At 42.6% G+C, this 18,900-nt stretch overlaps 1 protein-coding gene across 4 annotated transcripts in view; it reads right to left on the reverse strand.

Moving 5' to 3' along the window:
• LOC146785528 (glypican-5-like) overlaps positions 1-18,900 on the reverse strand; it is a 1,360,250-nt gene that overhangs the window by 2,665 nt on the left and 1,338,685 nt on the right. The window lies entirely within an intron of this gene.

Genomic DNA, 18,900 nt, shown 5'->3' on the forward strand with positions numbered 1-18,900 from the left:
AACAAAAACAAATGTCCAGGAGATTAAAAAGCAATAGCTAAGGCTAAGGGAAAGCACCCACACTCACAAAGATGAACTCACCAAGATGGTCAAATGTTAGCTATCCATGAATTGCAATCTATAAACCATAGATAACAGACAGACATATAAAAAGTGAGTTCTGTATCGAATTGTTGTCTTGACAGTCTTGCTGACCTAAGAGTTAATGTGTGAAGGTTCAGTGGGAGAGTTTTGCAGTCCAACATAGCAAGGCTGGCAAATGACCTAAATGTCATGGCAGCAGTGGAAGGCTGGTAGTAGTTAGGCAACATTTAATAGGAGTATAAACAGAAAAAGACTAGGTGGAAGACTATGAAGTGCCTAGAATACCAAAAAGATGGACTTGAAAAGGTCCTATTGTACACTGAGAACCCGTTCCCTTGAAGCGAGAAAGTAGACGTGGGAGTTATTGTTGGACAACTTGAGAGACCTTGGAACATTTCATGGTGATATAAGTACTGGGGGGCTGACAAGGAGGTTGTTACAATATTCAAGCTTTCTCCACAATTATCCAGCATGCAGTAAGAGGTTGGACTAACTCTTGTATACATTGAGTCGGTGGAGGTCAGTAGAGGTGTCATAGAGGAAATGAAAAAGGAAAATTGTAAGTGACTGCAATAAATGATCCCTATTTTCGTAGGTCTTGGGCATTTCCCCAATCCTAGTGGTCTTGAGGAAAATCAAGCAATATCAAAAGTAAGAGCGCTGGTCTTCAGCACTAACCAGGTCACTGGGTATTATATGTACGATAGAAAGCTGGCCTCTCAAGCTGCCTTCTGGTGCTAGGTAGCTGTAGACAAGAAGTCAAGACTCAACTTAAAGCAGTGCTTAATTTGTGCCAGTGTTTTCTGGTGCTTTGCCCGGACACTTATTTGTAAACACCAGCTGATGAAAATCCACCACATGATGGCACTGTGTGGAGCATTTAATTGTTTAATTTATCTTTAATTGTTTTTTATAAAACTCGGACTTAAACATGAAGTTTAAACTGACAGGTAAGTTGAACCAACTGCAGTTGCCCCATGAGAAATACCTAGGCCCTGGCACTTAATTTTATGCAAATTAAGCACTGACTTCAAAAAAGCTTTGTAAGATCAAGTTGAGGTGCAGTATAACACATTTTTAGCGCTGCTGTAAAAACAGATACGAAAGTCTGCCAGGGTTATCAGTTTTTATAAAGGCACACTACTTTAATAATATCTCAACATTTATGAATGCATGCAGATCAAAAGCAAAATTCAAAAATCAAAGCACACAAATCCTATACACAAAAACGTTATGTTCTGTAGCTGCAACTTTGAATCAGGGCATCTGAATATACATATTAGATCAGTGATCTTCAAATTTTGTAATGCCGCCTGCCCCCCATGTGAAAAAAAATAATACTCGAGCACTACCTCACAATTATTCTATTAAACTGGCAATGTTTAACTATGTCTAGATTTATTTAAGAATTGCAGTTAAGTTCTGTTACCATTTTAAAAATGCAATCTTATGCATAATTGCCAAACATACTATTCTGGTCAGGCAGGCCTTACTAAGGTCCATTAGTATCCACACTGCAATTATTAGACTTAGGAGCGGGGGCTTTGAAGAATATTTGGAGCCCTTTCCTTTTGACACCATCTCCAAGCCAGGATATGAATGACAAAAGGTGTTAGTGATTGACAATTACAGAGCCACTTACTGCAGTTAACCCCTTCGCCGCGGGGGTAATTCCCCCACGGTGCGGGGGGCCGCGGTGCCGCGTTGTGTGGAAATTTAGTTCGTAACTGAACATTATCTGCGCCATCTTGTCTCTCCCCAAGCGCCACACGCGGAAAACGCGCGACGGCCATTTTAGGCACCATGACCTCATTACCGATCGCCAGCGCGTCCCTCTGGCGCTGCGAACATCCCCCGCGCGCCTAACCACCCCCGCTCTCTCATACATAGGCCATGAACCCTCTCCTTCTGCGCGACCCTGCCATGAAACCACATCCCGCACCTGGCCAACACCTCCTTTCATCCCTTACATGGTCATACATCCTTTCGGTAACCCCTTCCTCCACGCCTGATCGTCCGAACTGATCCCAGGCCATCACCTAACCCTACGGACACAGTTTTATTGCCCCTACTGTAAAGGAAGCACCTCACATCTAAGGGATTGCAGTAGATCAAGGCCCCCCCCCCCACACCATGAGACCCGACCAGTCGCACACACCCCCGGGAAGTGGCGGAATGTCCAGCTGTGTGATAGCCATCTCCTACTGTGGGTGGGGTGGGGACTTCTACTGTAGATATGTGTGGGAACAAGCTTGAAGTGGGGATTCCGAGGATGTTCTTTCATGTATCAAAGCAATCTCAAGAATGTGCCATGTACAATAAACCGTGTAATAAAGCAATAAACTTGTGTATAAGAGGCCAGGCCTCAGAGATGTAGACAGAGCATCTCGAGAAGATTCCCTGTGGGTCTGATCTGATGTGTTCTCCTCCGGAGAGAATAAAACTTTGTTTCCTGTCTTCCAGTCTCCGGCGCCTGCCTCTTTTATTGGTAAATCATCGAATGGTATGAGAGGCGATTACCGCCGGGCAATACTTGAAAGATTATCGACTGCAACTGCAACTGCCACTACCATTTTTAACAGTAGCTCGTCATGAGGCACAGTGGAGCTGTACTCATGACGAGCTGGGCTCGGCACGACTCCGCCCACTGATTGATTCTCCCGCACAGGCGGGGAATGAATTGCACGTGGGAGTGCCGCGGCCGTTATGAGGAGCCCAGCAAGTCATGAGCACAGCTCCACTGTGCCTCATGACGAGCTGGGCTCGTCATAAGCATGGAAGGGGTTAATTTGTTTCCACTGAAAACAAAGCCCTATTATCAGTATAATGCTTCTTTTGGCCAGAGCCTGGCTCCCACCTGGGATCACTTGAAGCCCCCCCTAGGGACCCCCCACCATTTGAAGACCTCTGCACTAGATACTGTTCAAGGCTGATGTAGTGGATGGGAGTGTTCAATCATCTGTGGTGACTGTTATGGACACTAATAATGAAACACACATATAATGGCTGCCCCCACAAGGATTCACTTTCCTCAAAGGATTGAAGTTAACTCTAAGAGAGGAGACCTTACACACATCTCGCTGTATTGCAGTGGAGTGTGATTGTTTATTTCATTTTCTCCCCATTCGTTCCAATTAAGGGACTCCTAGCCCCTGCTATTGCTTTTATGCTTTTATTAAAGCTGGATGTCTCCCCCCAACGTGTCCTTATAGAGTTGTGTGCCACCTGCCAGTGAATGCTAGGCAGAGTGAAGTGTTTATAAAATAGCCAATAGTTGAAGAATTCGAGCCACCGCAAGCGGTGTGGACGTGAGCAGAGGGAGGCCTGGGAACATTTAAATGTTTCAAACTGCAAGTAGCAAGTGATGGAAAAGTGACACAGATTAAATGGGAGGCCGAACAGATGCACTGCAATCATAGCCTGCGAGAATGACAAATAAGAAAAGTAGGAGAGAAGACATGCACCTGGAAGCAAGGTTGAGAAGTACATTCTCAATTCGAGTGCACTTCTACAACCCATTTAATAATGTAACATCAGAAATAGGGCCAAAAAGTAGCAGAAAATGTATTAAAAATGAGAACCCTGTGATCACAAAGCCAGCAAGCCCAGATATTCGTCAAAGACATTCCAAGTGTCAGTAAGCGGGATTTGATAAATCATTTGATGGCCACGGCAACAGTGGCGGTCGGCACGGATCCGTGGTGGTGGTTGGGGCAGGAGGCGAGGGGGTAAGACAGTGTAAAAAAAGAAAAATACACTTACCTCCTTGCCGCTCTGTCCCATGTCGTCTCTCCTCCGTCGACCGAACAAGAAGCAGTCAGGCTCCCCTGAGTCAATCACAACGCTGCAATGCAGCATTGTGATTGGTCTGAGCGCCGTATTTCGGCGCTCAGGCAAGGACTGGGGGCCTGGACATGTTCTCCTCCCAGGCTGTAATGCAGTCTGGGTGGAGAACATGTTAAGTGTGCATGACTGTTTGGCCGGCCCGAGATGGCCGGCCAAAGTGTCTTGCGCACTTCAGTGTGCCCACTACTCCTACCCTGCCCTGCGAGCAGAGCAGCCCCACCCCGCCCCCATACTGCTGCAGCAGGAACAAATAAAATGATACTAAGATCACGTTATTATCATTTACTTTTTTCTTTCCTTCACTGCTGCAACACAGTGGGGTGACGCTCCTCAGCCTTAGCGGAGGAGCCACCACTGCACTGCAACTGTTGTATTAACATTTTACCACAGCGGTGTGTCTATTACAAGTTAGGTGCAAAAAAAACCAATTGATGTACAGAATGCAGAACAATGTCATACATTCACCCCAGTACAGAGATCTGAACCTAAATCCATCGTTTTTTTGCTCACCATGCCATACCAGTTTGGACCCGGCCATATGTAAATCAGTCTTGACCCTGCGCCCAATGGGAACAGTCCAGCCCGAACTGCCAGGCCAGGTCCTTCCTGGACTGGAAACAAGCATCCTAGGACCGGTTTTGGTCTCTCCCTGTAATGCAGCGCAGCAAGTTGACTTGCTGCATTGTGTTGCGCGTTTCTTTAGTAAATCTGGGCCTGGAAATATAAACTTGCACAAAAAATGTCAATGATGTATGGACAGAGAGGGTCGTGCTATTGTGTCCCTTCTTCTAGAAGAGAGGAACTAATATATATATATATATATATATATATATATATTCACTTAAAAAACCATAGGTTTCACACAAGTTATAGTTAGCTGTACATTTCACTCGTAAAAAACCAATGAAATTCCCCCGTTATAGTTAGTGCAGGCAACTATAACTCACGCGACCGCAATCCTCTGCTGATGCTAATACTGTATTTAGACACTTATTTGCCCATGTCTTCTTCCATTAAATTTTAGCTATACATATATTACAAATATTTTTTTTTCATAAAGACACATATGTCATCAGCAGAGGATTGCGGTCGCGTGAGTTATAGTTGCCTGCACTAACTATAACGGGGGAATTTCATTGGTTTTTTACGAGTGAAATGTACAGCTAACTATAACTTGTGTGAAACCTATGGTTTTTTAAGTGAATTTGCAAGGTTTTTTAAATGCTAATTCCTAACTATAACGTGTGTGAAACCTATGGTTTTTTCAGTGAATTTGTATGGTTTTTTAAATGCTAAGTTACTTTACGCCATTCGTGGCGTGCGCGCCCACTTAACGCAGTTCGTTCCATGCGCGCACGGTGCGCTTCGCGCACCGTGCGTGCACAGTGAGCACGCGGTGCGCTTCGCGCACCGCGCGCCCACTTTACGCAGTTAGTGCCGTGGATGGGCCATGTACGCTCGATGCGCTTCGCGCACCGTGCACACGTGGAGGACATATTATGCGCTACGTTGTGAAAGATAAGCATTTAAATTTATTTTAAAGTTGATATGCCGTGCACAAATGGTGCTCTTCGGGCACCATTTGCACACGGGGTGGAGAGAGTGTGGATAAATTTTTTTTTTTTAAATATATTACACCGTACGCGTACGGTAAGCGTAATCGGTGATTTTGGGGACACATTTAGCAAGCCTAGGTGGTTGGGAGCTGTCTAAACAGTCCCTTTAAGTGTTTTTTCTCTTTGTTTTCCATCCCCCCCTCAGAGTCCGAGAGAGAAAATGGCGGCCGCAGCTTCCTGGTTTCGACCGATTCGAATGTTTACTAAGATCTAACAGCCAATCAGAATCGCGCTCGCGCACGTCACCGTACGCGTACGGTAAGCGCACCGTAAGCGCACCGTAAGCTGGCTCAGATATATATATTGATTTAAAGGCTATTTTCTCAGAATCTACTGAACAGATTAACACCAGACCTACAAAAGGCACTTCCTTGACCTGAGGACTACCTCTCTGCCAAATTTCAAGGAACTCTGTTCAGCCGTTCGGGCTGTAGCTGTGTCTAAAGGTCCTATGGAAAAATGCATGGGAAAAACGCGTTTTGGGACCCCCCTTTTATCTCAGCCCCCGCTTGACGAATCCCCCCGAGACTTTCAGGGTAGGAGCGGAGCGTAGCGCCCCACCTATTTTGAAAATTTCGCGAGGATTCGTCGACCGGCGCAAAAGTTATTCAGAATAGAATGTTGCGGTTTTCCTATGGTAAGAGGGTCCTAACTATAACTACCTACTGGCGACCGCCAGTAGGTAATATATATATATATACGCACACACACACACACACACACACACACACATATATATATATATATATATATATATATATATATATATATATATATCCTCCGTTCTCCTTTTTCCAACCAGTTCCCTGCTTCTCTCGGAACCAAAAAAAAGGCACAAACTCCACTTAGTGAGTGCAATTTTGGTTTATTTTTTGTGCATAGCTGCAATGACGCGTTTCGAACCACCTGGGTCCTTGATCATATATATAATCACTGAAAAAAACAAAGGTTAAAGTGATGCTGTAGTTAGGTACTGAAATAGGTAAAAACATATGTTTAAAGGCCAAAAGCACTCTGAAATTCACCAGTTATAGTTTACTGAGCTAACTATAACTTGTGTCTGCCATGCATTGCTATGACCTCACATATTAAATCAATCATGGCATGTTAAATATATATACACATACCCATATATATCACCGAAAAGCAATGCAGTCTCTTTTGGTGCTGCGCCTCCTAGCTGGTGCAGACGTGGCAAACAGACTGTGTTCCCCCATATCTTATCTACAAGGAATCGCTACACCTATCCTTTTTTAGCGCAACAGCAACATCACCGACACGTTTCGACCAAATAGTTTTTCTCATGTGATAGTAAGCATAAATGGAGGTATTTCCTCACATATATAGTAACAAAATGACTCTTTTTGCATGATCACCCCTGGGGTGATGCTGCAGGTGTTTGACTCTGAGATTGCACCAAAGCCTACTAATCTGACCTCAGTGGCAGTGGTCTGACCCTTAAACTTTTAATGTTGGGTTGGTTTATATCCAATTGGCATAACTTTATTTACTTATAATTGCCTAGTATATGGTAGCAGGATTACTCAGGTCTGTAAGTTAAGTGTCCCAGCAGGGCTGTAGCACTTATTGTGTCCTCCTAGAGGTGACAAAGTAAAACACATGTCACCCAGCTCGCAACTGCAGAGCGGCAGAGCAGTTTCAAAATGCTACCTTGGGTTTGCCACTTAAACTAATGGCCAAGTCCAAATCTCTCTTTTTGGTGTGTATTAAAAAGTGGAAAATATATTTTTGCTCTGGAAAGGCTAGTAGCCCCACTGGCGAGTACAGGGTTACACGCTGACCGCTCAGCTGTGCTGCTAACTCCTGAATGGGACTACTAAAGTTGGTACAGCAAGATATTCCATTAGCCGTCATGTTAAACCAGACTTGATTCCAAAGTCAAATTTAATGTCACTTTTAAGTAAAGGCACCTTTTAGAAGGTTACCTACCACACTGTTACCCAAGTTTTCCTTTGGCCATTTGCAGATGTTGGCCATAAGACAGCCTCTTGCATTCCCAGAGAGAAGTCTGAACAACTCCCAGGAGCAGGAACAATGGAGGCCTGTTGTTGGAAGAGATGTCAACACCCCCTGGTAGGAAACCACACTGGGTGTGAGCTCAAAAGTCGACCTTCAAAGGGGAAGCTGTCTTTGAAGCGCAAATGGTGGACATACAGGAGATGAGTTGCTCTTTTGTTTACGTAGACAGGTTGGTGTCAGGGACAGGGAGGGGAGAACAGCTCGTCAAACAGCTTTTTCAGTGGGTATGTAACTCCCAGGTAGCCATACCTCCAGGATGGGCTACCCAGCTCCCAACACCAAGGGAGGGGTTCTGCCATCTTGGGAGTGGGCAGATAGTGCACTCTGGGATAGCTATATGCCACATTCTGGAGGAAGTGGTGATCAGGTGGTAAAGGTCCTGGTAGCCCATTGACTAATAACCACCACATACCCCGAGGGCACTTTATAGGCATAAATATATGTCACCAATGGCACCCAGACCTCAGATCACATCTGGACTGGAGAGAGGACTGAAGATCTACTGCCCTGCTGTTCCCTGAACCTGTCAAAGGTAGGCTGCTCCAACTGCTGAAATGCGCCTGCTTATCCTCGGGCTAGCAAAGAAAGGACTATGCCTGGCTCATGGAAAGGTCATCCCAAGCCCTAGACAGAAGAGATGTACTATAAAGGTCAATTGGCTTACTTCCCGTTACAGCACCAAGGCCACAGAAGCTGAAGAAACCCATTTCTGCAAGTCAGTAGCAACAATCACTTGATCGCCACTGACCGCCGACATGTAGCCTGGGAGACACTCGAAAGTTGCACTGTGTCAACTGGACTTGGGAAAGCCATCAGAGTGAAGTCTGGTTGCCCAAGTTTGAAACTAGCCTCCATCGGAGGGAACTGCTGGTTTTGTTGTGTGTCTGGAGACCAGTAGTCCAGAGGCAACTGGACTTTGCTGGACCAAAGAGGACTTAGAAGGACATCGACCCCTGTGGCTAAAGTTGCTTATTAAGCCCATGACCGAGGAATAACCCCATGAAGCCCCCCGCCGACCACACTGTGCATGAAGTGGTAAATGGATTTTGTCATTTTTCAGCTAGGCATGGATGACACTGAGCTAATCCTATGTTTAAGGACTCTGCTGTGAAAATGCCAAAAGGATTTGTCCCTTTTTAACTTGGTGTGGATGGCACTGGTTAATCCTATGCTTAAACTCTGCTAGAAATAAAAAAAATCATTTGATGTGAGTTAATTCTGAGTGTTGCTGCTATTGTAGGGTGCTCCATATAAAGGAGCTGCTCTTAGCCTAAACTTGGGAGCTATCCAGAGTGCCTAGCTTCCGGTTTTGCATATTTAATTTGGCACTTGAAGCCTGAAATGTATTGGCTTGACTTATACTGGGTGCTCTCTTGTGTCTGGACAAAGTTGTACCTCTCTGATGAGCTCTAACTAGAGCGAAACTCAGGATGGCTTGGGTGGTATTATACCAATCCAAAACTTTAATACTGTGCCTGGAGTGGAAGAAGGTTTTGGCAATTTTTCAGATCTCTATGGATGGCACTGTGCTAATCCTATGCTTAAAGGCTTTGCTGTGAAAATAGCAAAAGGGTTTCACCCTTTCTCGTTTGGCGTGGATGTGACTGTGCTAATCCTATGCTAGAAAAACAGACATTTGAGTTGAGCAGATTCAGAGTGCTGCTGGTGTTGTAGGGTGCCCCATATAAAGGGGCTGCTCTCCGCCTAAACTTGAGATTATACATATAAGTGCAAATATGCAATATAAGAGCCTCTCCTAATTGGTATAAAGGATAGGATTGGCACATAATTCATAAAAAACACAGCAAAATAGCAAATAATTACATGTAAATAGGCTTACTAAAAGATTAGGCAATATTAATTATATATACCTTCCAATGGTCCCAAAAGTGTGCCTTGGTGGGCTTTGTCATTAACACTGGGAAAAATTATTATTTTACCATCAGCCCAATAATTAGCTACTTAATTGGATATTAGTATTCATGAAAATTTAAAGTACCCTGCAATTATTGTATAATCAACAGCAAACATGGTATGATGGTTTCATTGTGCAATGACAATTATAATTCATTTTCTTCTAATTTTAACAAATATATCTGTTTCTACCATCATTGTCTCTAAAAAAGTGCTAAAAGTACTAAAAAAGTCCATGTAAAATTTACTAGCAGCATACGTTATATATAGTGTACTTTGAATGTGCTATTCAGTTCATTTCATGCTACACATGAATACTAAGTTGCAGTCAGATTGCAGTACCAAACTGAATTTTACCCTCGATTACAAGAAATTATGTAGGTCTTCACCAATGTTTAGACTATTAGGGGACTTGGTATCTAGATCTAATATGTATGGGCTTTCTAATTGTCTAAGCAATATTTCTCAAATTGCTCCCCTCCTCAGGTTTGATATTGCATCTATGACAAAAACTTTCAAACAATTAAGATTGTTGTTGTAGTGCTGTTTGAAATGATGAGCAACAGGGTAAGAGGAATCTGAATTTTCTATGGCTCCCAAATGCTGGTGAATTCTTATGTGGACCTGGAGTTTGGTGCTCCCAATATATTGCAGTTTACAGGTACATTCTAAAACGTAAACCTCAAATTCAGTTTTGCATGTAAACAGCTCATCTAAATTCACTGGTCTTTCACTGAATGCCGTGTTGTATTGTGTCGTAGTAACCCCAAATCGGCATGCGCTATATGAACTACATTTAAATAATCCCTTTCTTGATGTGAGCCAATTACTGGTTTGTGTTAATTCAGGGCTGCTCTTGACCAAAGCACTGCCCATAGATGATGCTCGTCGAGATGTAATTATAGGCGTCTGAGGAAGTATAGGCCCTATAGTCGGATCAGCTAAGACTATCGGCCACTGTTTGTTCAGTATGGACCTTATCTGTTTTTCTTGTTTGTTATATGTAGTAATTTATCTAATGTTGGTCTCATCACTCTTTTGGTTGTATTTTTGATTTTTCTTCTTATCACTAGTGCTACCCCTAAATAGGATAGTCTCCCTGGTTTCATGATTGGCTCTATTGATAGCTCGAGTGATGATCTTAGTCTAGTAAACACAGTCCAAGAATTTTTGTTTAGCTTCATTCTGAGATTTGGTTAAATTACTTTCCTGACTACAGATCCTAAATAGCCTTAGCGTTTCACCATAAGGAATGCTATCCTTTAAGTGTCTAGGATGAAAACTAGAGGCGTGGAGCATTGAAATACCAGCAGTTGTTTTCCTATGCAGTTTGAACTCAATTCTATTGTTCTCTTTATAGACCTGTACGTCTAGGAAATTAATTGTTTGTATATTGATGTGTGCCGTAAATTCTAAGTTCACTGTATTCACATTGATTTTTTTCCACAAAATGTTCAGCACTCACCACCAACACTTTCCAAATGATAAACACATCCTCTATATAGCAAATCCAACAAACAACATGGTTCTCCCAATCTGCAAGATGTTCCACCATTAGTACTTGCTGCTTCCACCAACCCATGTGTAAACATGCGCAACTGGGGGAGAAGCAAGCACCCATGGCCACTCCCCTCAATTGTTGAAAAATGTAACTATTAAAATGAAAGAAATTGTTATTCAAGCACTAGGTGATCATGGCCAATACCATCTTACTATGGTTGTATAATCTAAGAGGCCTACTCATAAGATAGTGCTCCACTGCTCTCAATCCATCTTGATGTTTAATACTAGTATGAAGTGAAGTAATATCTAATTTCATGAGCAAGTATTCATTGGACCATGGTATGTCATATATTCTTCTGAAGAAATCGCCATATTCTTGTAAAAAATGGTCAACATATTGAGATACTATTTCTGGCCGAATTGATTGGTCGTCCTGGTATCGGAACAATGTCTTTATAAACTTAAGGGATGAAATATAAGACTGGCATTATGGGATGGTTATTGCGTAGGAACAAATGATCATCTTTTGTTAACAGTCCCTCATTTGTCCACCTAGGTAGTTCATCTTGAAATTTGTTCTTTGTCTCTCTTATATGTTGATGCTCTTGTAGCATGTTTCATCATTGAGATGTTTATACACTTCCGTAGATAATCTGATTTTGGCCATATCACTATATTGCCTCCTTTATCTGTATTTCTGATTATAACTTGGTTATTTTGTAGCATGCGAATTAGGCTATGGTATCTTTTATTATGATATATATTACCTACTGGTGTTAGTTATAGTTAGGACCTAGTTTCCATAGGAAAAGTATATATTTTTTGCTAATAACTTCTGTGCCGTTTTGACAAAACCTGACAAAATTTTCAGAACTAGTGTGCCAGTCACTTCAGCTACTGTCTGGTAGGTTTCAGGGTAATTTGTCAAGCGGGGGCCAAGAAAAAGAGGGGATCTCAAAACACCTTTTACTTGTCCAATTTCCCATAGGGATTTTAGACATGATTATAGCCCAAACTGCTGAACATCAATTTTGAAAGAAAGCTAGATCTTGGTCCAGAAAGAGGCTGTTTTAATTTGGTATAAATCTGTTCAGTAGTTTTGGAGTTAATAAAGAAAAAAGATTTATGTATATCTAGAGATGCCGATCCACTGTGGAGGATCTGTGCATACATGCCCCAACAGCAATGCCGTGATTGGCTAGCTGTAACCTGTGAGAAAAGTTGTGCTGCCATTTTGTGAATTAAGACATAGTTCCTGAGGGCAAATAAAGTAGATATAGGATGTAAGCGGTCAAGAAAGATGTATCTTGACCCCATAGAGCCATAGGTCTGTGAGGGACCTCTCAGGGCAAAGAAATTGTGGGGAAATGTTTTGTGGTGTATGTGAGGATCCACGGAACCACTGCGGTGCAAACTGCGGCCCACCGTGTGAATCCAAGGCAAATCCATGGTTCCACCCCAATTAAAAAAACAGATATATCCACTCACTGACCCACACACCCACCCACACAACCACTCACACACCCACTCACACATCCATATGCCCACTTATACACCAACTCACATACCCATACAGTCACTCACATACCCTCACACACACCCATACATTCACTGATATATCCACTCAGAGACCCAGAGAACCACTCACACACCCACTCATAGATACACTCCTTCACACAAACACACACATACAGACACCCACACATGCACTCATATACCCACACAGCCATTACATACCACTGACACACCCACTCACACACCCATACAGCCACTCAGACACCCACACAGCCACATACACACCCACTCATACACTCACACACCAACTTACACACCCAGACACCCACTCATATACCCACTCATACACCCATACAGCCACTCACACACCCACTCAGAGACCCAGAAAAACACTCACAAACCCATACAGACTCGAACACACCCAGGCACAAATACATACAGCCACTCACACACCCATACGGTCACTGATACATCCACTCAATTCAATTCAATTCTTTCTTTATTCGTCCTTCCAAAGACAGGGTATAAAAGATACACATAGATATAAACATCATATAAAATCAATCACAGCAAATACAAACTCGTTTTCCGTTTAAAAAGAATACAACAGCTCACAAATACAGTACTTTTTCTTGAAACTAAAGTGGCAGTGCAAAACACTTGGGTTCGTAAGTAGCTGCAGATTTATTAGATGTGTACTAAAGTGACAGTGCAAAACGCTTGGGTTCATAAATAGCAGCAAATATCTAATAGTGCACCAAAGAGAAACAACTGCAGCCATCAATAGCAGCAAATATTATCAGAAAATACATGAGTAATAAAATAGGGCCTAAAAACAAGTCAGTAAATCAGGTAAACATTTTAGCAGCAATATCAATGCATTCCATGCAGAAAATGAAAAAATACATTAAAATTAAAACAGCATACTCCTTCTCTTTGCTAGAATGCACTTCAAAAAAGCTGCCAATAGCAAAACAGACATCGAGATCATTCAGTTGCTGCAAAAAGTACAAAGCCGCTTTGTACTTAGAGAATTTGTGTCTGCGCAAGAGAGGTATTAAAAATTTCCTGGTAAATGGAAGATAAAATTGACAAAAAAATACAAAATGTAAAATGGTTTGACTCGAATGTTTATCACAGGGGCAGACCATAATAGATTCTGAAGAATATTGACCCAGGGGGAAGCATATCAACCAACGAAAAGATCCCAGCCTGAATCTAGATAACAGATTCGTTTCATACACATTATTTACATATATTAGATATGAGGCAATGTAGGGAGGAACTTGTATAAGACAATAATCCCTGACCGTGGGTTTGGCTACTTCAGACAATTCCCTGGACAGATCTTTGTGTTTTCTGAAGCTCACCAAAACCCGCTGTCGATCCCTTTTAACAATTTGATCTGGGTTTTCAAACATAGAGGGATAATCAAGTTCCGTAAAATAGGTTTTAATGTATTGGAGCCAGAGGATACAAAGGCCTTGAGTACAGTTTAGACAGTCTCTAATATTGCCCTATTAAAATCAGCTTCTTCATTTGTCCAGATGGAACACCAGGTAGCTAAAGGTGCCACACTTATTGTATCTTGGATATACTCGAGACCCAACTCCAAATAGAGGGGGAAATGTGGCTAAGAAGGGGGCACTCCTAAGACTCTACGGCAAAATCTGTTCTCCTCCAGCTGCATAGCGTGTACATCCCTAGATCCCCAGGTCCCCATACCATATGTTAAAATTGGAATAGATTTACGCTTATAAATCTCTAAAATAGGGGCTATAGGCTTTTTACCTATTGACATTGCAAGTGAATAAGTGGTACCAACTGCGCGTGTAAACTTGTTATTCTATTTTTTATGCAGGTATGCCACGTACAATCTTCATCGAAGTCCAGACCTAAATACGGTAAGGAGCTAACCCTTTCCAGCTTTTTACCCTCTATATTCAAGCTACAGGACTTAGTGTTTTAGAGGCCAACAATCAGGACAAAAGTCTTCTTATAGTTTGGCTCCAACCCCAAATCCTTCATAAAGTTAACATAGCTGGAAATTAGTTTTTTTAGACCGATCACAGTCCTTGCCATAAGGACTGCGTCATCCGCATAAAGAAGCGCTGGCACAGCCTTATTCTCCACCTGCGGCACATCCGCCCCAACCGTAACTAATGTTTCCTCCAAATCGCTTGTATAAAGGAGAAATAAGATTGGGGCGAGGACGCATCCTTGGCGTACCCCTCGCTTAATACTGAACTGTTTTGAACATTCACCAGCATTACCATACCTCACTGAGGCAGAGAGATCGTGGTGGAGGACCCTCAGAAAGGAAACCAGACCCGCGTTGACACCCATATTTACTAAAATGTCCCACAACCTAGTGTGTGAGACATAGTCGAACGGGCTGGTTAAATCCATGAATGCTATGTGAGTAGAGGTGCCCTTCACATATTTATATTTGGCCAGAATAAAGTGGATATTAAGACATTGTTCGATCGTGCCTAGACCTTTCCTAAACTCATACTTGGTTGTAGTCAGAATATGGTTTGCACTAATCCAGTCCAGGAGCCGATCTAGTACGACTCTGCCAATAACTTTAACAGAAGAGGACAAAAGAGATATTGGACGATAGTATTTGCGATCATGCGCATCACCTTTTTTTAAAACAGGCACTATCACAGAGGTAAGCCAGGTATATGGGACTCACTGCAAACTGAGTTAAAAACAGTGGTAAGTACCGGTGACCAGAATGCGGGATCTTCCTTAAATAAATCCAGGGGAATTTCATTGGGCCTGGTGCCTTCTTACCTTTACTGTTATCAATTGAATTCCGTACTTCCCCTACATTAAAAACAATGTTTTGAAAAGTTAAATTCAGCTGTAATGGGGCATTCTCTGCAGCAAGGTCAGCCGAATAAAAGCCAGCATAGTGAGTCACCCAAGTCTCAGGGGGGATGTGGACAGTAATATCCACTCATTGACTCAGAAAACCCCTCACACTCCTAATTACAGACCCACACAAGCACTCACACACCCAGTCAGAGACCCAGAAACAGAAAACTTCTCACACCCAGTCTCACATCAAAACAGCCATCACATCAATTGACATCAATACAGTAGTCACTACTAAATCCACTCAGAGACCCAGAGAACCACTCATACACACAGGCACTCACACATCCAGCCACACACTAAAACACCCACTTATACACCCACACAGCCACTTCCACACAGCCACTCACACACAGCCACTCACACACCCATACAGACACTCACACACCTACTCAGATACCCAGAAATCTACTCACACACTCAATCATACACCTGTACAGCCACTCACACACCCAGTCGGAGACCCAGAAACCACTCACGCACCCATTTACACACTCATACAGCCACTCACACACCCATTTAAAGACCCAGGGAACCACTCACACATTTACTCACAGTCACTCACACACCCAAATATACATACTTATACAGCCAGTCACACACCTACTTACAGACCCACACAGCCCCTTACATACCCACTCACACCAGACACTAACACACACTTACACACTCACACAATTGTTTTGTAACAAATGTACTCCCTAAGCTAGGCAAATAATTTGTTGTGATTTTTCTTGAGATGATAATGCAAAGTAGAATAGCGTAAAGTGGAGTAGTTTACAGTGCAGTGGCATACAGTGGAGTGGGGTAGAGTGTAATAGCATACATTGGAGTGGCGTCCAATGGAATAGCATAGAATGGAGTGGTCTAGATTGGAATGACATACCCTGGTGTGGCTTAGTGTGAAGTAGCGTACAGTGTAGTGGCATACAGTGAAATAGCATACAGTGAAGTGCTGTACAATGGATTGACATACAGTGGAATATCATACAGTGGAGTGGCATACAGTGGAATGGCATAAAGTGGAATACATATATTCGAGTAGCATATATTGGAGTGGCATACAGTGGAGTGGTGTAGACTGGAGTGGTGTACAGTGGAGTAGGATAGAGTCTAATAGCATACAATGGAGTGACATACAGTTGAGTGGCGTACAATTAAATAGTGTAGAATGGAGTGGCATACAGTGGAGTGGGGTATAGTGGAATACCATACAGTAGAGAGGCAAAGATTGAAGTTGCATACAGTTTACTAGCGTACAGTGGAGTGGTGTAGATTGGAATAGAGTATTGTGGAATAGCGTACAGTGAAGTGGCGTACAGTGGAGTGGTGTAGACTGGACTGTTTACAGTGGGGTGGGGTAGGGTAGGGTGAAATAGTATGAAGTGGAGTGGCATAGAGTAGAGTGGCATTCAAAGGACTAGCATAGACTGGAGCGGCATAGATTGGAGTGGCATACAGTGGAATAGCGCAGAGTGGAGCAGCGTGCAGTGGAATAGCATATAGTGGAGTAGTGTACAGGGCGGTGGCATACAGTGGAGTGGTGTACACTGGAGTGGGGTAACAACATACAGTGGAGTGGTGTACAGTGGAGTGCTGTCCAATAGAATAGCACAGAATAGAGTGGCATTGAGTGGTATAAACTGAAGTGGCTTAGAGTAGAGTGGTATACATTGTTGTAGCATACAGTGAAATAGCATACAGTGGAGTGTTGTACAATGGAGTGACATACAGTGGAAAATCTTAGAGTGAAGTGGCGCACAGTGGTATGGCATAGAGTGGAATAGCATTGAGTGGAGTAGTGTATAGAGGAGTGGCATACAGTGGGGTGGGGTGCACTGAAGAGGCATAGAGTGGAGTTGCGTACAGTGTAATAGCATAGAGAGGACTGGCGTAGAGTGGAGTTGTGTACGGTGTAATAGGGTAGAGTGGAGTATTGTGGAGTGGCATAGAGTGTAATAGCGTATAGTGGAGTACTGTACAATGGAGTGGCATACAGTGGAGTGGGTTAGAGTGTAATAGCGTATAGTGGAGTGCGGTACATTGGAGTTGCATCCAATGGAATAGCGTAGAATGTAGTGGTGTATAGTGGAGGGCCATACACTGGAGTGTCGTAGAGTGGAGTAGCGTGGAGTCGAGTGGCGTACAGTGGAATGGCATATAGTGGAGTGACATAGAGTTTAGATGCATACAGTGTAATATCTTAGAGTGTTGTAGCGTACAGTGTCTATTTGCGTACAGTGTAATAGCGTACAGTGGAATGGCGTATAGTGGAGTCACATACATTGGAGAGCTGTAGAGTGTAGTGGTGTAGAGTGGAATAGGATACAGTGGAGTGGCATGCAGTGGATTGGCATTTATTGGGATGGCGTCGAATGTAGTGGCGTACAGTGTTTATTTACGTAGAGCGTAACAGCATAGAGTGGAATGGCATATTGTGGATTCTCATACAGTGGCGAGGCGTAGAGTGAAGTGGCGTGGAGTGGAATAGTACAGAGTGGAGTGGCATACAGTGGAGTGCAGTTGAGTGGACTGGCGTACAGTGGGGTAGCGTACAGTGGAGTGGTGTACACTGGAGTGGCTAATATTGGAATACCGTAGAGTAGAGTGGTGTATAGAATAGTGGCATACAGAAGACTGTCATATGGATGTTTGTGAAATATAGCAGCAATGTAGATTATGATGTGAAGAGTACTGGAAAACAAAGAATAGTGCTTCCTTGCATTTTTCCAGGTTTAACAATCAACTCATGGCAACGCATGGTGGCCGTGATTTGCTTTGTAAATCTGACTTACTTATTGCATTGCTCAAGCGACACCATGCGTGATGCAAGATTACTGCAATAAAATATTATAGCTAGGACTTAGTTATATTTTGGGCCATGGTATACTACGGTACCTTCGCGGTATAACGTGGTACATGGCGATGACAAGCCACTATATAATTGGGTAATGGCTGTTTTTTGAAAATGGAATGGCAGCCATATAGTTTTCACTACACTTTGGCGTGTTCTGTGTTAGGAACTTAGAAATGGGTAAGTAGTAGGTTTTATTGTAGTTGTGTACCTATTATCAATTTATTAAAGTGGTAATTGGTAGGGAAATGTATTTATATTTTCTTACGTATTTTTAAATAAGTTTACAGAGTACTGTGCTAGTATGCAGGTAGTACCGTATTTTTAAAGAAATGTTTCTTTTTTTACATTTTGTTTAGCTGTGCGATCTTTGTGCTCTATTTTTAGGCATTTCTGTTGTACTCTGTACACTTTTTTTTACAGAATTAAATATGTTAAAATTTGTAAATACACTGTACTACACTACATTTGTAAAATATACTGTATTACAGTGTTTTTTCATTTTTGTGAGATATTTAATTGTTTTAATTTTTTTAAAGTAGCAGCAGTACTTCCTAGGTAGTACCAAGGAACTTTGTAAATTTTTTTTTAAATATGTAGAAAGGCTTTATGATATATATTTTTTAACATGTCTGTCTGTATTTC

Source organism: Triturus cristatus, chromosome 11, assembly GCF_964204655.1.
Source record: "Triturus cristatus chromosome 11, aTriCri1.1, whole genome shotgun sequence".
Lineage (NCBI taxonomy): Eukaryota > Metazoa > Chordata > Amphibia > Caudata > Salamandridae > Triturus > Triturus cristatus.